The following is a 14,526-nucleotide window of genomic DNA, read 5'->3' on the forward strand; positions in this document are numbered from 1 at the left end:
ACAAGGTTAATCCAAAAGCATACAATAGGTTCACAGGAGTCTAATCAAAAAACAAAGTCAATACTTCCAAAAAGTCATTCTAATTAGTCCACAAAATAAATCCATAAGGCATTCAAAAGAGCACTTGTCAATCAATCAAAACAAAGAACTATACCAGATGCACAAAGTCTTTTAAGGACAAGGCCATAAACCAGAGCACACGGCTGACCTAGACTTAATCAAGGTACAGGAAACACTAAGCAAAGTATTTGTGGAGGAAAAGGGTGAGTTAAATACACAAACCTAAACAAAGCACAGGAGACACCTATTAGACATAATGACAGAGACTGGACACCAACAAAAAGGCAGTGGGGGTCTCTAGTGACCAGAAAACAGTCCACAACCCTGACAGGAAACCAGTAGATATCAGTTTATATCTTGCTCTGTTCATGTTACAATTAGTTGCATATCTTACCTGTATATTTCAGTCTAGTTGTGTTGATATTTAACATGATCAGAAAATGACAGATGATTTTCAAAGACTTTTCCTGTTTCATCATAAAATGGACATAATAAAGCGTCCAAAAGTCAGAATGGACAAACCCATGTGTATAAATCACACCAAAATATGGATTTGAATTAAAACACTTAAGAGAAACATTATTTCAGACTTTTGGATAACAGCTTGATAGACTTTTATTTGATAATTATGTGCAGTATTGAGATTAAAATTTATACTTGATTTGGATTGGTCAGAAGGTGTTCAGCATGGACCTGATAGCAGTTCAGGTTTCAAATCAAATCTCTCTTTTTTAAGAATGTCCTCTTTCTGATTATATATATACAGTTATACAAACCAAAAAATAGTGTATGTCAAATATGTACAGAAGAAACTGAGTTTGAGTTTAGAGACTAACTAACTAACTAACTAACTAACTAAATATAATCACAATCGTTTACATCAGCAAACAAAACATTAATATAAATTATGTATACACAGTGCACATACTTGATCAAGCCACAATTATAAGGACATCCTAATGATTAGACTGACCAACTATAGAAGAAGAATTCACATAATCAGAAATAAATAAAAATTAATGGCCCCAAGTTTCAGAAAATCTGCCAGTATTGCCCTTTATTGTGTACCTAATTTTATCCAAATGAATGAAGCTCATAACATCTTACTGCCAGTCATCAAAAGATGGAGGGAGAATTTGTTTCCATAGCAGAAGAATATGCCATCTAGCTAATAATGTTACCGTTAAACGTGACTTTATTGGATTACCCACAGAACTGGCGAGGAGTTCACCAAATCGCTCAGTTAATAACGGCCGGGAACGCTTCCTCAACGGAATCCGAAAACGATCACCGATTGCAGCCAGCAGCATGTTGGTGTTGTGTTCATTTCGATTCACTGCGCAAAACGTTACATAACCAAAGCCACAGTACCATTGACCTCTTCAACTTAAATCGTTCTTAATCTTCTTGATGAACTGAGGAGAACTCTCTTTTGGCTTATTTTCTCTCTCGGTGTCTGTGAGTGTCAGTCCCAGTGTCAATAGAACTAATCATGTAGTGTATCCGGGTTGCAGGATTTTTTAATTTATTTGTTTGTTTTTTTTTATTTAAAAAGCACAGAAGGTATCATTTGGGTATGAATCTGTTCGTCTCTCGATATAGTGTCAAAAAAGACTACAACTATTCCAATCATGTCTAAATCAAAAGCCACTGCACCAGGCCAGAGGGGCTCCAGAACGCATATCACAACATGTAGCAGCTCCTTTTTCCTGCTAGCCCAGGTGTGTGGGGTGCCGCGATCGTATAGTGGTTAGTACTCTGTGTTGTGGCCGCAGAAACCCTGGTTCGAATCTGGGTCACGGCATTGGCTTTTCCACATCACCGTTGAATGCTAGGTATAGCTTTTGGCCATTTGTCACTTGAAAAGCATAAGCAGGTAGGACCCCGCTCCCCTTAAGATTCTAGGTTCGACTCCTGGCTGACTCGGCTGCCTTTTAAGAGCCCAGAGGTGTGCCACAGACTCCAGCTGCCGAATTGCTGGCAGAGTAACACCTCCCACAATCCCTGAAATGCGGAGAGTCCTGTACTAGGAGGTATGCTGGCTTTCTGCACCAGGAACACCAGCCCACGCTCTGTCTAGTGGCTGATCTTCCGCTGGAGTGACAGCTCGAGTAGCTGAATGCTCGGTCAGCGCTGGCCGATTTTGTGCTCTGCAATGCAAGGTTCCCATGCAAAGCTCTGGATGATACCGCGCTGGAGCTCAAACTGCTTGGTGGTCGAGTAAAACGCCGATCTCAACTCTCCCAGGGAGCCCTCCCATATGGTCTAGCGGTCAGGATTCCTGGTTTTCACCCAGGCGGCCCGGGTTCGACTCCCGGTATGGGAACGTGACTTTATTGGATTGTCCACAGAACTGGCGAGGAGTTCACCAAATCGTTCAGTTAATAACGGCCGGGAACCTGGTGGTGAACTGAAATCTAGCTTTTGTTGCTCAGCAGTAGTTGTTATCATGTGGGTGTGTGTGAAAGTTAGAGAGAGACCTTTGCACACTAACCTTGATGTGTCTGAGAAAATCAAAATATGTACCTCAGCCCTCACAACTACATGGAGTACACAAAAACAAAGTGTATTTCTGCACCTGTGGCCTTTGGATGGTGAGAAGTACAGACTAAACCTATGTATGGCCTGTGTATGAAATGCTTGTCTTTTCTTGATGGTAAAGCCAGTTTGAAACTACCTTAAAATCCTTCAGCGATACACTTTTCCATTTTTTCTGTAAAATATCTACTCTGCATCAGATTTATGAACATTGTCACCACTGCCTCGCGGTGCCTTGTGCTGATGAGGATCACATTCCTCCCCCATTTCAGAATATAACTCATGACCATGGTGTTCTGCACCAGGGTGGGTGGTCTCTCTCACTTTCTCACACTCACACACACACACACAAAAGCCAGAAACTAAGCTTTCTTTGCTCAGGCCTATCTAAAGGGTTAATGGTGCCACTTGGTCATCAACAGTAAAAATCACAAACTTTACCTCTTCCCAACAGGGAAAACCAGCAACAATCAAGAATGCATGATTATATAGTGTCATGGCTGTGCAGACAAAAAATGTGGTTATAATGGAAGTCTATGGGGCAAAAACAGCCACCAACAGTAAATTAGGGAGAAAAAATTTAATCTGATGCTGCAAAAAAAACTAAAAATGCATCAGAGCTAATGTTGTTACTAATCTTTGACATGTCCAAGACTGTGATAAAAAGTAAAAAAATCTCCAGTCCACAATCACTTTATATATTGTTTTTCCCCAAATCAGTGACATCATTTATGAACTTGGCAATTAAAGAGTTAAAATCCTGGATGTTTTTGAACATTTAGTAGTTTTGATCAGAACTGAGGTTGATTAACAGATTTATGCAAACAAAAGTTGAAAAAAAAAATCATCTGATATATTTTTACAGCAGTTTATTTTAGTGCATGTTTTCATCCCCAAACATAACATTAGAGTAGTGAATTTGAACTATTTCTATTTTTTGCAGATATATGCAGAATTCTACAGAGTTACTCGAGTTGATCTCAGGCAGATCTTTCTTAGTTACTTGGACTCACTTGCACCACGATTGATCAAGCTCTATAGATCAAGAAGTGGAGCCTTGGGAGGAGAAATTCAAATACTCCTAGACAGACTTGATGAACGGGTAACAACATCAGTTTACTTCAAATTGTGAGGTTTTAAAAAACATGACTGCATACTACAAATGTTAGCTGTAGTAAAAGCCATTTACTTTGTCCATGTTTTTCCTGCTTCCTATTTGTGTTTTAGACCACTGCTATCCTGACACACAGGAAATCTGCAGCACTTTGTGGCCTTCCCTTGTTTCTGAGAGAAAAGGAGGACAATCTACTGAGAACGTATCTGCTAATATTTTTTATCTTATCCGTCATGTCTAACATGGCTGGCCTGTGGAGAAGTTTGTGAGAATGCTATCCTTTCTCAAATTGCATTTTAAGGGCATTCAGAATGTGCTATTGGGAGTGTATAGACTACAACCCAAACGACTCGCCTTAAAACAAAAATGTAAGTGTATTAAATATTTTAATGATTAGTGAACATAAGAAACCAAAACGCTCTAAATTTTACAGCAGTTGACTGACAATTGGGTCGTCAGTAAAGTGCTGTAATATCTTAATGTTGCATAAAATGACACATAACCCAGCACACTTGCTCATTTGACTGATGTAGGATACAACTAAGCTGAAAGATAAGGGTCTTACTCAACCAATGCTGCTTGGAAGTGTGCTGGAATTTGAACACAACCTTCTGATCAAGCCTTCTGTCACTGAGCCATTACAACCATGCCAGAGCAACACCATAACTAGTTTGCATTGATTCAGCTATTTCTCCCACTGAATTAATGGCACTTAAAGATTCCAGTGAAGCAGTGCAAGCTAGCTGTAGTGATGGCTTTGAGTCTCTGATAAGAAGGGTGTGTGTTCAAGCCCCAGCACAAAACATAACTTCCTTGATTGTAGCCTTGAGCAAGACACTTCTTCTTTTTCTTATTTTTGTCCTGTATTGATTTTGACCCATAGTTTGTTGTCTCTGTAGGACACAGTCCAGAAGGAAACCTGCACTAAGGGACTCGAAGTAGATATCCTCAGTTTTGTTGAAGATGTGGCAATAACCAACCCAAACACAAGAAGTATAGCTGTGGTGCTGGAAGAGAAAATTGTGCTTGATGATGTTGATGACCTGCCAAATGCATTTGCTTTACTTTTTGGTATCATTTATGCACTTAACATTGAGTACCCGAAGAAGTATACCTTCGAGGTGACCCAGACATTATTTCTGCACCTTGGCTCTCAGTGTACTGCAAGAGTGCAGTCATTGAAGAATAAGCTTCTGAAGCTGGATGTTTAATCTTGGCTGCTGTTTATAAAAAAGTTAACAGTTATCTATGCACTTTCATAGTTTTGTTATTGGAGCTGAGTTTGTTGGACTTGTTTGTTGAACTGTTCAAGCTGCAGCTGTGAAGCCATAGCAAAGTCATTTTTGGTCTTTTTCCATTGTTTTACCCAAATCTGATTACTTAGAAATATACAGAATACTTGCTGACTCAAAAGGTTCAGACTGTAGTTTCATGGCCATAGCAGTGAATCCAGAAAAAGTCGTCGTTGTATATTTCTCAATATTTCATCTAGTTGTGTTTTGTATTCAGTGATTATTTGTTCTTTTTATTTGTTTTGGTCTCAAAATCTCTAATACTGCTTTTTTCACTCCTTGGACTCAGATTGTTTATGTACCATTGTTTAATTCAGGCTTACTCTTTTATAATTGGTGCAAAATTTTATATCGTTTTTTATTCCTATTTGCAAACTCTCTTTCATGTTTGTATCGATTTATTGCTTTATAATTGATATTTTACTGAAGATAAATGATATTAATATTGAAAAGAGAGCTTTTTGTAAAATGTATATTCAGTGCCATGAATAATGTCTGGATTTTTGGTTGTGGTCATTTGGTTCTGTTTACTGGAGAGTTATTGAGGCTCAATGCCTTGGTTTTATTAAATGTTATTCAATAAATAATAGCATTTATTCAAGTTGGATTGACTCATATTCTGTCTTGGAAAAGGTCTACAAAGAATATCATTTTCTGGACACTTTCATTTCAATTCAAGTCAGTTTATCTTAAAAATTAAATCTTGTTGGTTGTTGTTAAACTTATTACTCTACAGGTTTAGGAAACTGAAAGCCTGAAGCCGGTTGCCTTAATTTTTTAATTTAGTTTTCGGTTTCTCAACTTTTGATTTTTTTTACAGTGTATAAATCAGCTTTCATCCTCTGGAAAAACTTCATATCAGTCTCTAAATATCTGTTCACTCTTAAACTCTTCCAGTAATCAGTTCTGCTGTTTGTAACACCTCAGCTTATGGACAGACTGAGATGCAGACAGATACCATAAGCACAGACACAGCTCTTATTTTATATGCCACCATTTGCTCTTTAAAGACTTGTCTCATTTGTTTTAAAATGGATTTGAATGGGCTTGAACACGCGTATGAAAACAAACAAAACTTTACACGTCTCATTATCAACTTCTTTGGAACATTTATTAATAAACTTGAACAAGCATCGGCTCTGTACATCCGACATTAACACTATAAACGTTTTACATAGAGTGCATTGTATAACGTAATGACATCACACCCAAATGAACCGTAATACATTCAATAAAACAAGAGTAGTTCGGCTGATGCCGTAATCTAACGAGTAAGAGTGCAATACTTAACACCCACACTTGCTCTTAGCTTATTAAGTTACCTGAAAACAAAATAACAAATAAGGCTTCTCTTTCACATAAACGATGTAAACATAAACCTTTTACTCTTTTAAGTACCAAACATGTCTCGAGCAAACCTCTTTAACTTTAGCTTAGTGGCTGGCTTTGTCATAATGTCAGCAACCATTTGCTCTGTAGGTATTCCAAGATTACCTTGCCATCATTCACAGTTTCCTTTATAAAGTGCTACTTGATGTCAATGTGCTTGCACCTTTGCCTGTAAACTGGGTTTCTGGCTATTGCTATTGTACCTTGGTTGTCTTCATACACTTTTGTTTGTGCGTATTGGTATGTATCCATACCTTTGAGTAGCTGCTCTAAGTAGATACATTCCTGAATGGCTGATGATAAGGACATGTATTCTGCTTCTCAAGTAGATAATGCTACTGTTGGCTGTTTTCTGGATTTCCATGAGATCAGAGTAGTAGAGTAGTAGAGGTCACAGTATTTATTTCCACAATGAAATATTGAAATTTGGAGATTTTAGAGACTCAATGGTGAGGGACAAAATAGTCTGTGGGATTCCTGATAATGGTCTCAGGGAAAGACCCTGACCCTGACACTGGAGAAATCAGTCAATATGTGTAGACCTGCTGAAATAACTTGTGCACAAGCCAAGAACTACATAGAGAAGATGCTGCAGTGCAGGCCATTAAAAAAGAGGAGCAAAACACATTTTGCAAAGCAAAAGCTGCAAAGAATGAAAATCCCAAAGAGTAAATGTTGAAGATGTGGAGGCAAAATCTGCAACAATAATGTTTCTCCTGCGATGTCTTGCAGACCAAGATGACCTGTTAGACCTCCTGAAAGGCTTATTGAAATTTGTTAAATATTTCAAGGACTGGGGTAGTTGAAAAAGAAAAAGGTTGATTGTAATATCTCACAGTTAAACTGCAACTATTGTGTTACTGTTAGATAAAAGAAAAAAAAGGTTGTTTTTTGCATAAAAGTTAGTAATAGAAGTAAAGAATCCCAAAGATAGTGCTTTACTTTTAAAGTGGGGAAGATGTGATGTTATGAATGATTACATGTGATTTTGGTTCCGGGTGTGTGTGTGTGTGTGTCTGGACAGTTTAGAGGGGAACCGCAAGTTGTGCTATAAGAAATGTTGTGCAAAATGCTAAGTAAAGTGAAGTGGCTAAAAAGACATTGAAGCTCTCCAGCATGTTGATTAAAACATAAAAGAGGGCATCACATTTAGTGCTACATCACATACACACATATGGTCCACAGTGTCAGTGTGAAATGCCACAGAAATCACATTGTTTGTTTCTGGAATTAGCCTGAATTAGCATATTTATGTTTACATTTTTTATATATATATAAAAAATATATGAAAATATATAAAAATAAAAGTCCTCACAAATCACCATTAGCCAGTGTACGGTATACAGTGAGGGAAAAAATTATTTGATCCCCTGCTGATTTTGTACATTTGCTCCCTGACAAAGAAATGATCAGTCTGTAATTTTAATGGTAGGTTTATCTGAACAGTGAGAGACAGAATAAGAAAAAAAATCCAGAAAAACACATTTCAAAAAAAGTTATACATTGATTTGAATTTTATTGAGTGAAATAAGTATTTGACCCCTTTGCAAAACATGACTTAGTACTTGGTGGCAAATCCTTGTTGGCAATCACAGACGTCAGACATTTCTTGTAGTTGGCCACCAGGTTTGCACACATCTCAAGGAATTTGCGCCCACTCCTCTTTGCATCCACGACCCATTTTTAATGCCCTGGCTGAGGGAAGGAGGTTCTCACTCAAGATTTGACGGTACGTGGCTCCGTCCATCGTCCCTTTGATGCGGTGCGGTTGTCCTGTCCCCTTACCAGAAAAGCACCCCCAAAGCATAATGTTTCCACCTCCATGTTTGACAGTGGGGATGGTCTTCTTGGAGTCATAGGCAGCATTCCTCCTCCTCCAAACACGACGAGTTGAGTTGATGCCAAAGAGCTGGATTTTGGTCTCATTTGACCACATGACCTCTGAATCATTCAGATGTTCACTGGCAAACTTCAGATGAGCCTGTACATGTGCTTTCTTTAGCAGGGGGACCTTGCGGGCGCTACTGGATTTCAGTCTTTCACGGCATAATGTGTTACCAATTGTTTTCTTGGTGACTATGGTCCCAGCTGCCTTGAGATCATTGACAAAATCCTCCAGTGTAATTTTGGGCTGATTCCTCGCCGTTCTCATGATCATTGAAAAACTCCATGAGGTGAGATGTTGCATGGAGCCCCAGAGGAAGATTGACAGTCCTTTTGTGTTTCTTCCATTTGGGAATAATCGCACCAACTGTTGTCACCTTCTCACCAAGCTGCTTGGCAATGGTCTTGTAGCTCATTCCAGCCTTGTGTAGGTCTACAATCTTGTCCCTGACATCCATGGACAGCTCTTTGGTCTTGACCATGATGGAGAGTTTGGAATCTGATTGCTTCCTTCTGTGGACAGGTGTCTTTCATACACTTAACAAGCTGAGATTAAGAGCACTCCCCGAGAGTGCTCCTACTGTAATCTCAGCTCCTTACCTGTATAAGACACCTGGGAGCCAGAAATCTGACTGATAGGGGATCAAATACTTATTTCACTCATTAAAATGCAAATCAATGTAGAACTTTTCTGAAATGCATTTTTCTGGATTTTTTTCTTGTTATTCTGCCTCTCACTGTTCAAATACACCTACCATTAAAATTACAGACTGATCATTTCTTTGTCAGTGGGGAAACGTACAAAATCAGCAGGGGATCAAATAATTTTACCCTCACTGTATATTTTAGTTACTTTATGTCTTGTGCAGGTGAAACGTTCAGTTCCCTCAGTTTCCAATACAGGGTTGGGGTAAGCACTATTTCTAACAGTCATGGACACCTGTCTCAATGCTTTCAAAGTACACCCAAGTTGTATAGTCTGAAGATACAGTATATACATAGTATTCTATGCATAAAAGGCTAACATCAATAACAGAAGCACCATGCTTTAAGAAAGACACTTTTCCTTCTTCTACAAAATACACACTGGCGTAGACGAACTTGTAATTGGCATCCACAACAGCCATCATTATTACAGAGAAGCTGGACTTGTAATTATGGTAAAGACTGCCACCTTTAACTGGAGGCTGTGTACGGATGTGTTTACCATCAAGCGCAATAAGCAATGTGGGAATTGCCATTTAGATTGAAAATCATGCGCTATTTTACGCCATTCTGCCTCTGTTGTGGGTCTAGCAAAAGAACAGAAGAACAGATTTGAACATTATTTCTTTGTCACAGAGCATAAAAATAAAACATTTCTGAAGCATTGCAAATATGGATTCATTACTTAAGGCTTCATTGACTATTACAGAATAAACATTAAAATACAAAAAGCAGTGACCTTGAAAATACAAATACTCTGGGACGTTATAGCTATATTGATCATCACAGCATACTACTGTTTTTTGTACATTACTGGTAATCAGTGGTGGAAGATGCATTCAGATCATTTATAAACTATACATATGTATACTTTTATTAAAATTACTTTTAGTTATGAGTTATACATGACTGAAAACCCAGATAGTCATTTTATTGGTGACTGTTTTGTACATAAAATAATCATAATGTAAAGAACATTCTGTAAAATCATCAACTTGATATCTGGAATATTGAGTAAGGCCATGTTGAAGATTGAAATCATTACAAAATGATTGGAACAAAAAATTTGATGGTCCTAACCTCATAGTAAAATTGACACTGTAGGCTGGAATTCACAGACCATCACAAATAACTGATGCATTTTACTGAAACAGACGTTCATTTTTAAGCTAATTTTACTAAAAGTTATTTTTTACCAATGTACAAAATGTGTCCTTTAAGTACAGCATTTGAGTAAATGTTGTGAATCAGTGAGTACCTACAGGAGCAGCACAGGTCTCCATGACTGTTAGAAATGGTGCTTACCCCAACCCTGTATTGGAAACTGAGGGAACTGAACGTTTCGCCTGCACAAGAAATAAAGTAACTATAAAATATAGCAATACACACTTAAAAGTAATACTTGTTGAATCAAATATTGTTCTGCCAGACCCACCTGTTGCCAAAAACCGCATGGTCACAGCTAGACGCTCTTTTGGGGATATGGCCCGTCTCATTTGTGTGTGCTGCTTGGTTATGAGAGGTCCAACCATCCCCAGCAAGATATCAAACTCCTCTGCTGTCATCTGCAGAAGCTTCCTGAATCCAGTATTATCGTACATCTATTTGTATGGTGAGCACATTATAGTTTATAGGTTTTTACCAGAAAAAATGGGCAAGCCTACAGTATGGACAAGGACCAAATTGTGATGGCTATACGACTGGATCAGAGCATCTCCAAAACTGCAGCTCTTGTGGCGTGTTCCTGGTCTGCAGTAGTCAGTATCTATCAAAAGTGGTCCAATGAAGGAACAGTAGGTTATGGTGGCAAGTGAGGGCAAGACTAGTGAGAAAACCTGAACACAATCAAAGGGGGCTGAACACAAATACAGATAACCAGATCACAGTTCTGGAGAAATGTTTACTTATCTTTAATTAGATAATAATGCAAGTCAAATAATCCACAAAACAAATCCAACAAGTCAGCTCAAAAGACTTGACAGTAGTTCCAAAGAATAAATCCCCAAAATCCACAAGGTTAATCCAAAAGCATACAATAGGTTCACAGGAGTCTAATCAAAAAACAAAGTCAATACTTCCAAAAAGTCATTCTAATTAGTCCACAAAATAAATCCATAAGGCATTCAAAAGAGCACTTGTCAATCAATCAAAACAAAGAACTATACCAGATGCACAAAGTCTTTTAAGGACAAGGCCATAAACCAGAGCACACGGCTGACCTAGACTTAATCAAGGTACAGGAAACACTAAGCAAAGTATTTGTGGAGGAAAAGGGTGAGTTAAATACACAAACCTAAACAAAGCACAGGAGACACCTATTAGACATAATGACAGAGACTGGACACCAACAAAAAGGCAGTGGGGGTCTCTAGTGACCAGAAAACAGTCCACAACCCTGACAGGAAACCAGTAGATATCAGTTTATATCTTGCTCTGTTCATGTTACAATTAGTTGCATATCTTACCTGTATATTTCAGTCTAGTTGTGTTGATATTTAACATGATCAGAAAATGACAGATGATTTTCAAAGACTTTTCCTGTTTCATCATAAAATGGACATAATAAAGCGTCCAAAAGTCAGAATGGACAAACCCATGTGTATAAATCACACCAAAATATGGATTTGAATTAAAACACTTAAGAGAAACATTATTTCAGACTTTTGGATAACAGCTTGATAGACTTTTATTTGATAATTATGTGCAGTATTGAGATTAAAATTTATACTTGATTTGGATTGGTCAGAAGGTGTTCAGCATGGACCTGATAGCAGTTCAGGTTTCAAATCAAATCTCTCTTTTTTAAGAATGTCCTCTTTCTGATTATATATATACAGTTATACAAACCAAAAAATAGTGTATGTCAAATATGTACAGAAGAAACTGAGTTTGAGTTTAGAGACTAACTAACTAACTAACTAACTAACTAAATATAATCACAATCGTTTACATCAGCAAACAAAACATTAATATAAATTATGTATACACAGTGCACATACTTGATCAAGCCACAATTATAAGGACATCCTAATGATTAGACTGACCAACTATAGAAGAAGAATTCACATAATCAGAAATAAATAAAAATTAATGGCCCCAAGTTTCAGAAAATCTGCCAGTATTGCCCTTTATTGTGTACCTAATTTTATCCAAATGAATGAAGCTCATAACATCTTACTGCCAGTCATCAAAAGATGGAGGGAGAATTTGTTTCCATAGCAGAAGAATATGCCATCTAGCTAATAATGTTACCGTTAAACGTGACTTTATTGGATTACCCACAGAACTGGCGAGGAGTTCACCAAATCGCTCAGTTAATAACGGCCGGGAACGCTTCCTCAACGGAATCCGAAAACGATCACCGATTGCAGCCAGCAGCATGTTGGTGTTGTGTTCATTTCGATTCACTGCGCAAAACGTTACATAACCAAAGCCACAGTACCATTGACCTCTTCAACTTAAATCGTTCTTAATCTTCTTGATGAACTGAGGAGAACTCTCTTTTGGCTTATTTTCTCTCTCGGTGTCTGTGAGTGTCAGTCCCAGTGTCAATAGAACTAATCATGTAGTGTATCCGGGTTGCAGGATTTTTTAATTTATTTGTTTGTTTTTTTTTATTTAAAAAGCACAGAAGGTATCATTTGGGTATGAATCTGTTCGTCTCTCGATATAGTGTCAAAAAAGACTACAACTATTCCAATCATGTCTAAATCAAAAGCCACTGCACCAGGCCAGAGGGGCTCCAGAACGCATATCACAACATGTAGCAGCTCCTTTTTCCTGCTAGCCCAGGTGTGTGGGGTGCCGCGATCGTATAGTGGTTAGTACTCTGTGTTGTGGCCGCAGAAACCCTGGTTCGAATCTGGGTCACGGCATTGGCTTTTCCACATCACCGTTGAATGCTAGGTATAGCTTTTGGCCATTTGTCACTTGAAAAGCATAAGCAGGTAGGACCCCGCTCCCCTTAAGATTCTAGGTTCGACTCCTGGCTGACTCGGCTGCCTTTTAAGAGCCCAGAGGTGTGCCACAGACTCCAGCTGCCGAATTGCTGGCAGAGTAACACCTCCCACAATCCCTGAAATGCGGAGAGTCCTGTACTAGGAGGTATGCTGGCTTTCTGCACCAGGAACACCAGCCCACGCTCTGTCTAGTGGCTGATCTTCCGCTGGAGTGACAGCTCGAGTAGCTGAATGCTCGGTCAGCGCTGGCCGATTTTGTGCTCTGCAATGCAAGGTTCCCATGCAAAGCTCTGGATGATACCGCGCTGGAGCTCAAACTGCTTGGTGGTCGAGTAAAACGCCGATCTCAACTCTCCCAGGGAGCCCTCCCATATGGTCTAGCGGTCAGGATTCCTGGTTTTCACCCAGGCGGCCCGGGTTCGACTCCCGGTATGGGAACGTGACTTTATTGGATTGTCCACAGAACTGGCGAGGAGTTCACCAAATCGTTCAGTTAATAACGGCCGGGAACCTGGTGGTGAACTGAAATCTAGCTTTTGTTGCTCAGCAGTAGTTGTTATCATGTGGGTGTGTGTGAAAGTTAGAGAGAGACCTTTGCACACTAACCTTGATGTGTCTGAGAAAATCAAAATATGTACCTCAGCCCTCACAACTACATGGAGTACACAAAAACAAAGTGTATTTCTGCACCTGTGGCCTTTGGATGGTGAGAAGTACAGACTAAACCTATGTATGGCCTGTGTATGAAATGCTTGTCTTTTCTTGATGGTAAAGCCAGTTTGAAACTACCTTAAAATCCTTCAGCGATACACTTTTCCATTTTTTCTGTAAAATATCTACTCTGCATCAGATTTATGAACATTGTCACCACTGCCTCGCGGTGCCTTGTGCTGATGAGGATCACATTCCTCCCCCATTTCAGAATATAACTCATGACCATGGTGTTCTGCACCAGGGTGGGTGGTCTCTCTCACTTTCTCACACTCACACACACACACACAAAAGCCAGAAACTAAGCTTTCTTTGCTCAGGCCTATCTAAAGGGTTAATGGTGCCACTTGGTCATCAACAGTAAAAATCACAAACTTTACCTCTTCCCAACAGGGAAAACCAGCAACAATCAAGAATGCATGATTATATAGTGTCATGGCTGTGCAGACAAAAAATGTGGTTATAATGGAAGTCTATGGGGCAAAAACAGCCACCAACAGTAAATTAGGGAGAAAAAATTTAATCTGATGCTGCAAAAAAAACTAAAAATGCATCAGAGCTAATGTTGTTACTAATCTTTGACATGTCCAAGACTGTGATAAAAAGTAAAAAAATCTCCAGTCCACAATCACTTTATATATTGTTTTTCCCCAAATCAGTGACATCATTTATGAACTTGGCAATTAAAGAGTTAAAATCCTGGATGTTTTTGAACATTTAGTAGTTTTGATCAGAACTGAGGTTGATTAACAGATTTATGCAAACAAAAGTTGAAAAAAAAAATCATCTGATATATTTTTACAGCAGTTTATTTTAGTGCATGTTTTCATCCCCAAACATAACATTAGAGTAGTGAATTTGAACTATTTCTATT

At 38.6% G+C, this 14,526-nt stretch overlaps 2 non-coding genes across 2 annotated transcripts; both read left to right on the top strand.

The window, feature by feature from the left end:
* Nucleotides 1-2,314: 2,314 nt before the first annotated feature.
* Nucleotides 2,315-2,386, top strand: trnae-uuc (transfer RNA glutamic acid (anticodon UUC)). Its single transcript has one exon. It is a non-coding gene; the product is annotated as a tRNA-Glu (tRNA).
* Nucleotides 2,387-13,307: 10,921 nt separating this feature from the next.
* On the top strand, nt 13,308-13,379 carry trnae-uuc (transfer RNA glutamic acid (anticodon UUC)). Its single transcript has one exon. It is a non-coding gene; the product is annotated as a tRNA-Glu (tRNA).
* Nucleotides 13,380-14,526: the final 1,147 nt, after the last annotated feature.

This window comes from Hemibagrus wyckioides, unplaced genomic scaffold, assembly GCF_019097595.1.
Source record: "Hemibagrus wyckioides isolate EC202008001 unplaced genomic scaffold, SWU_Hwy_1.0 Contig19, whole genome shotgun sequence".
NCBI classification, from domain to species: domain Eukaryota; kingdom Metazoa; phylum Chordata; class Actinopteri; order Siluriformes; family Bagridae; genus Hemibagrus; species Hemibagrus wyckioides.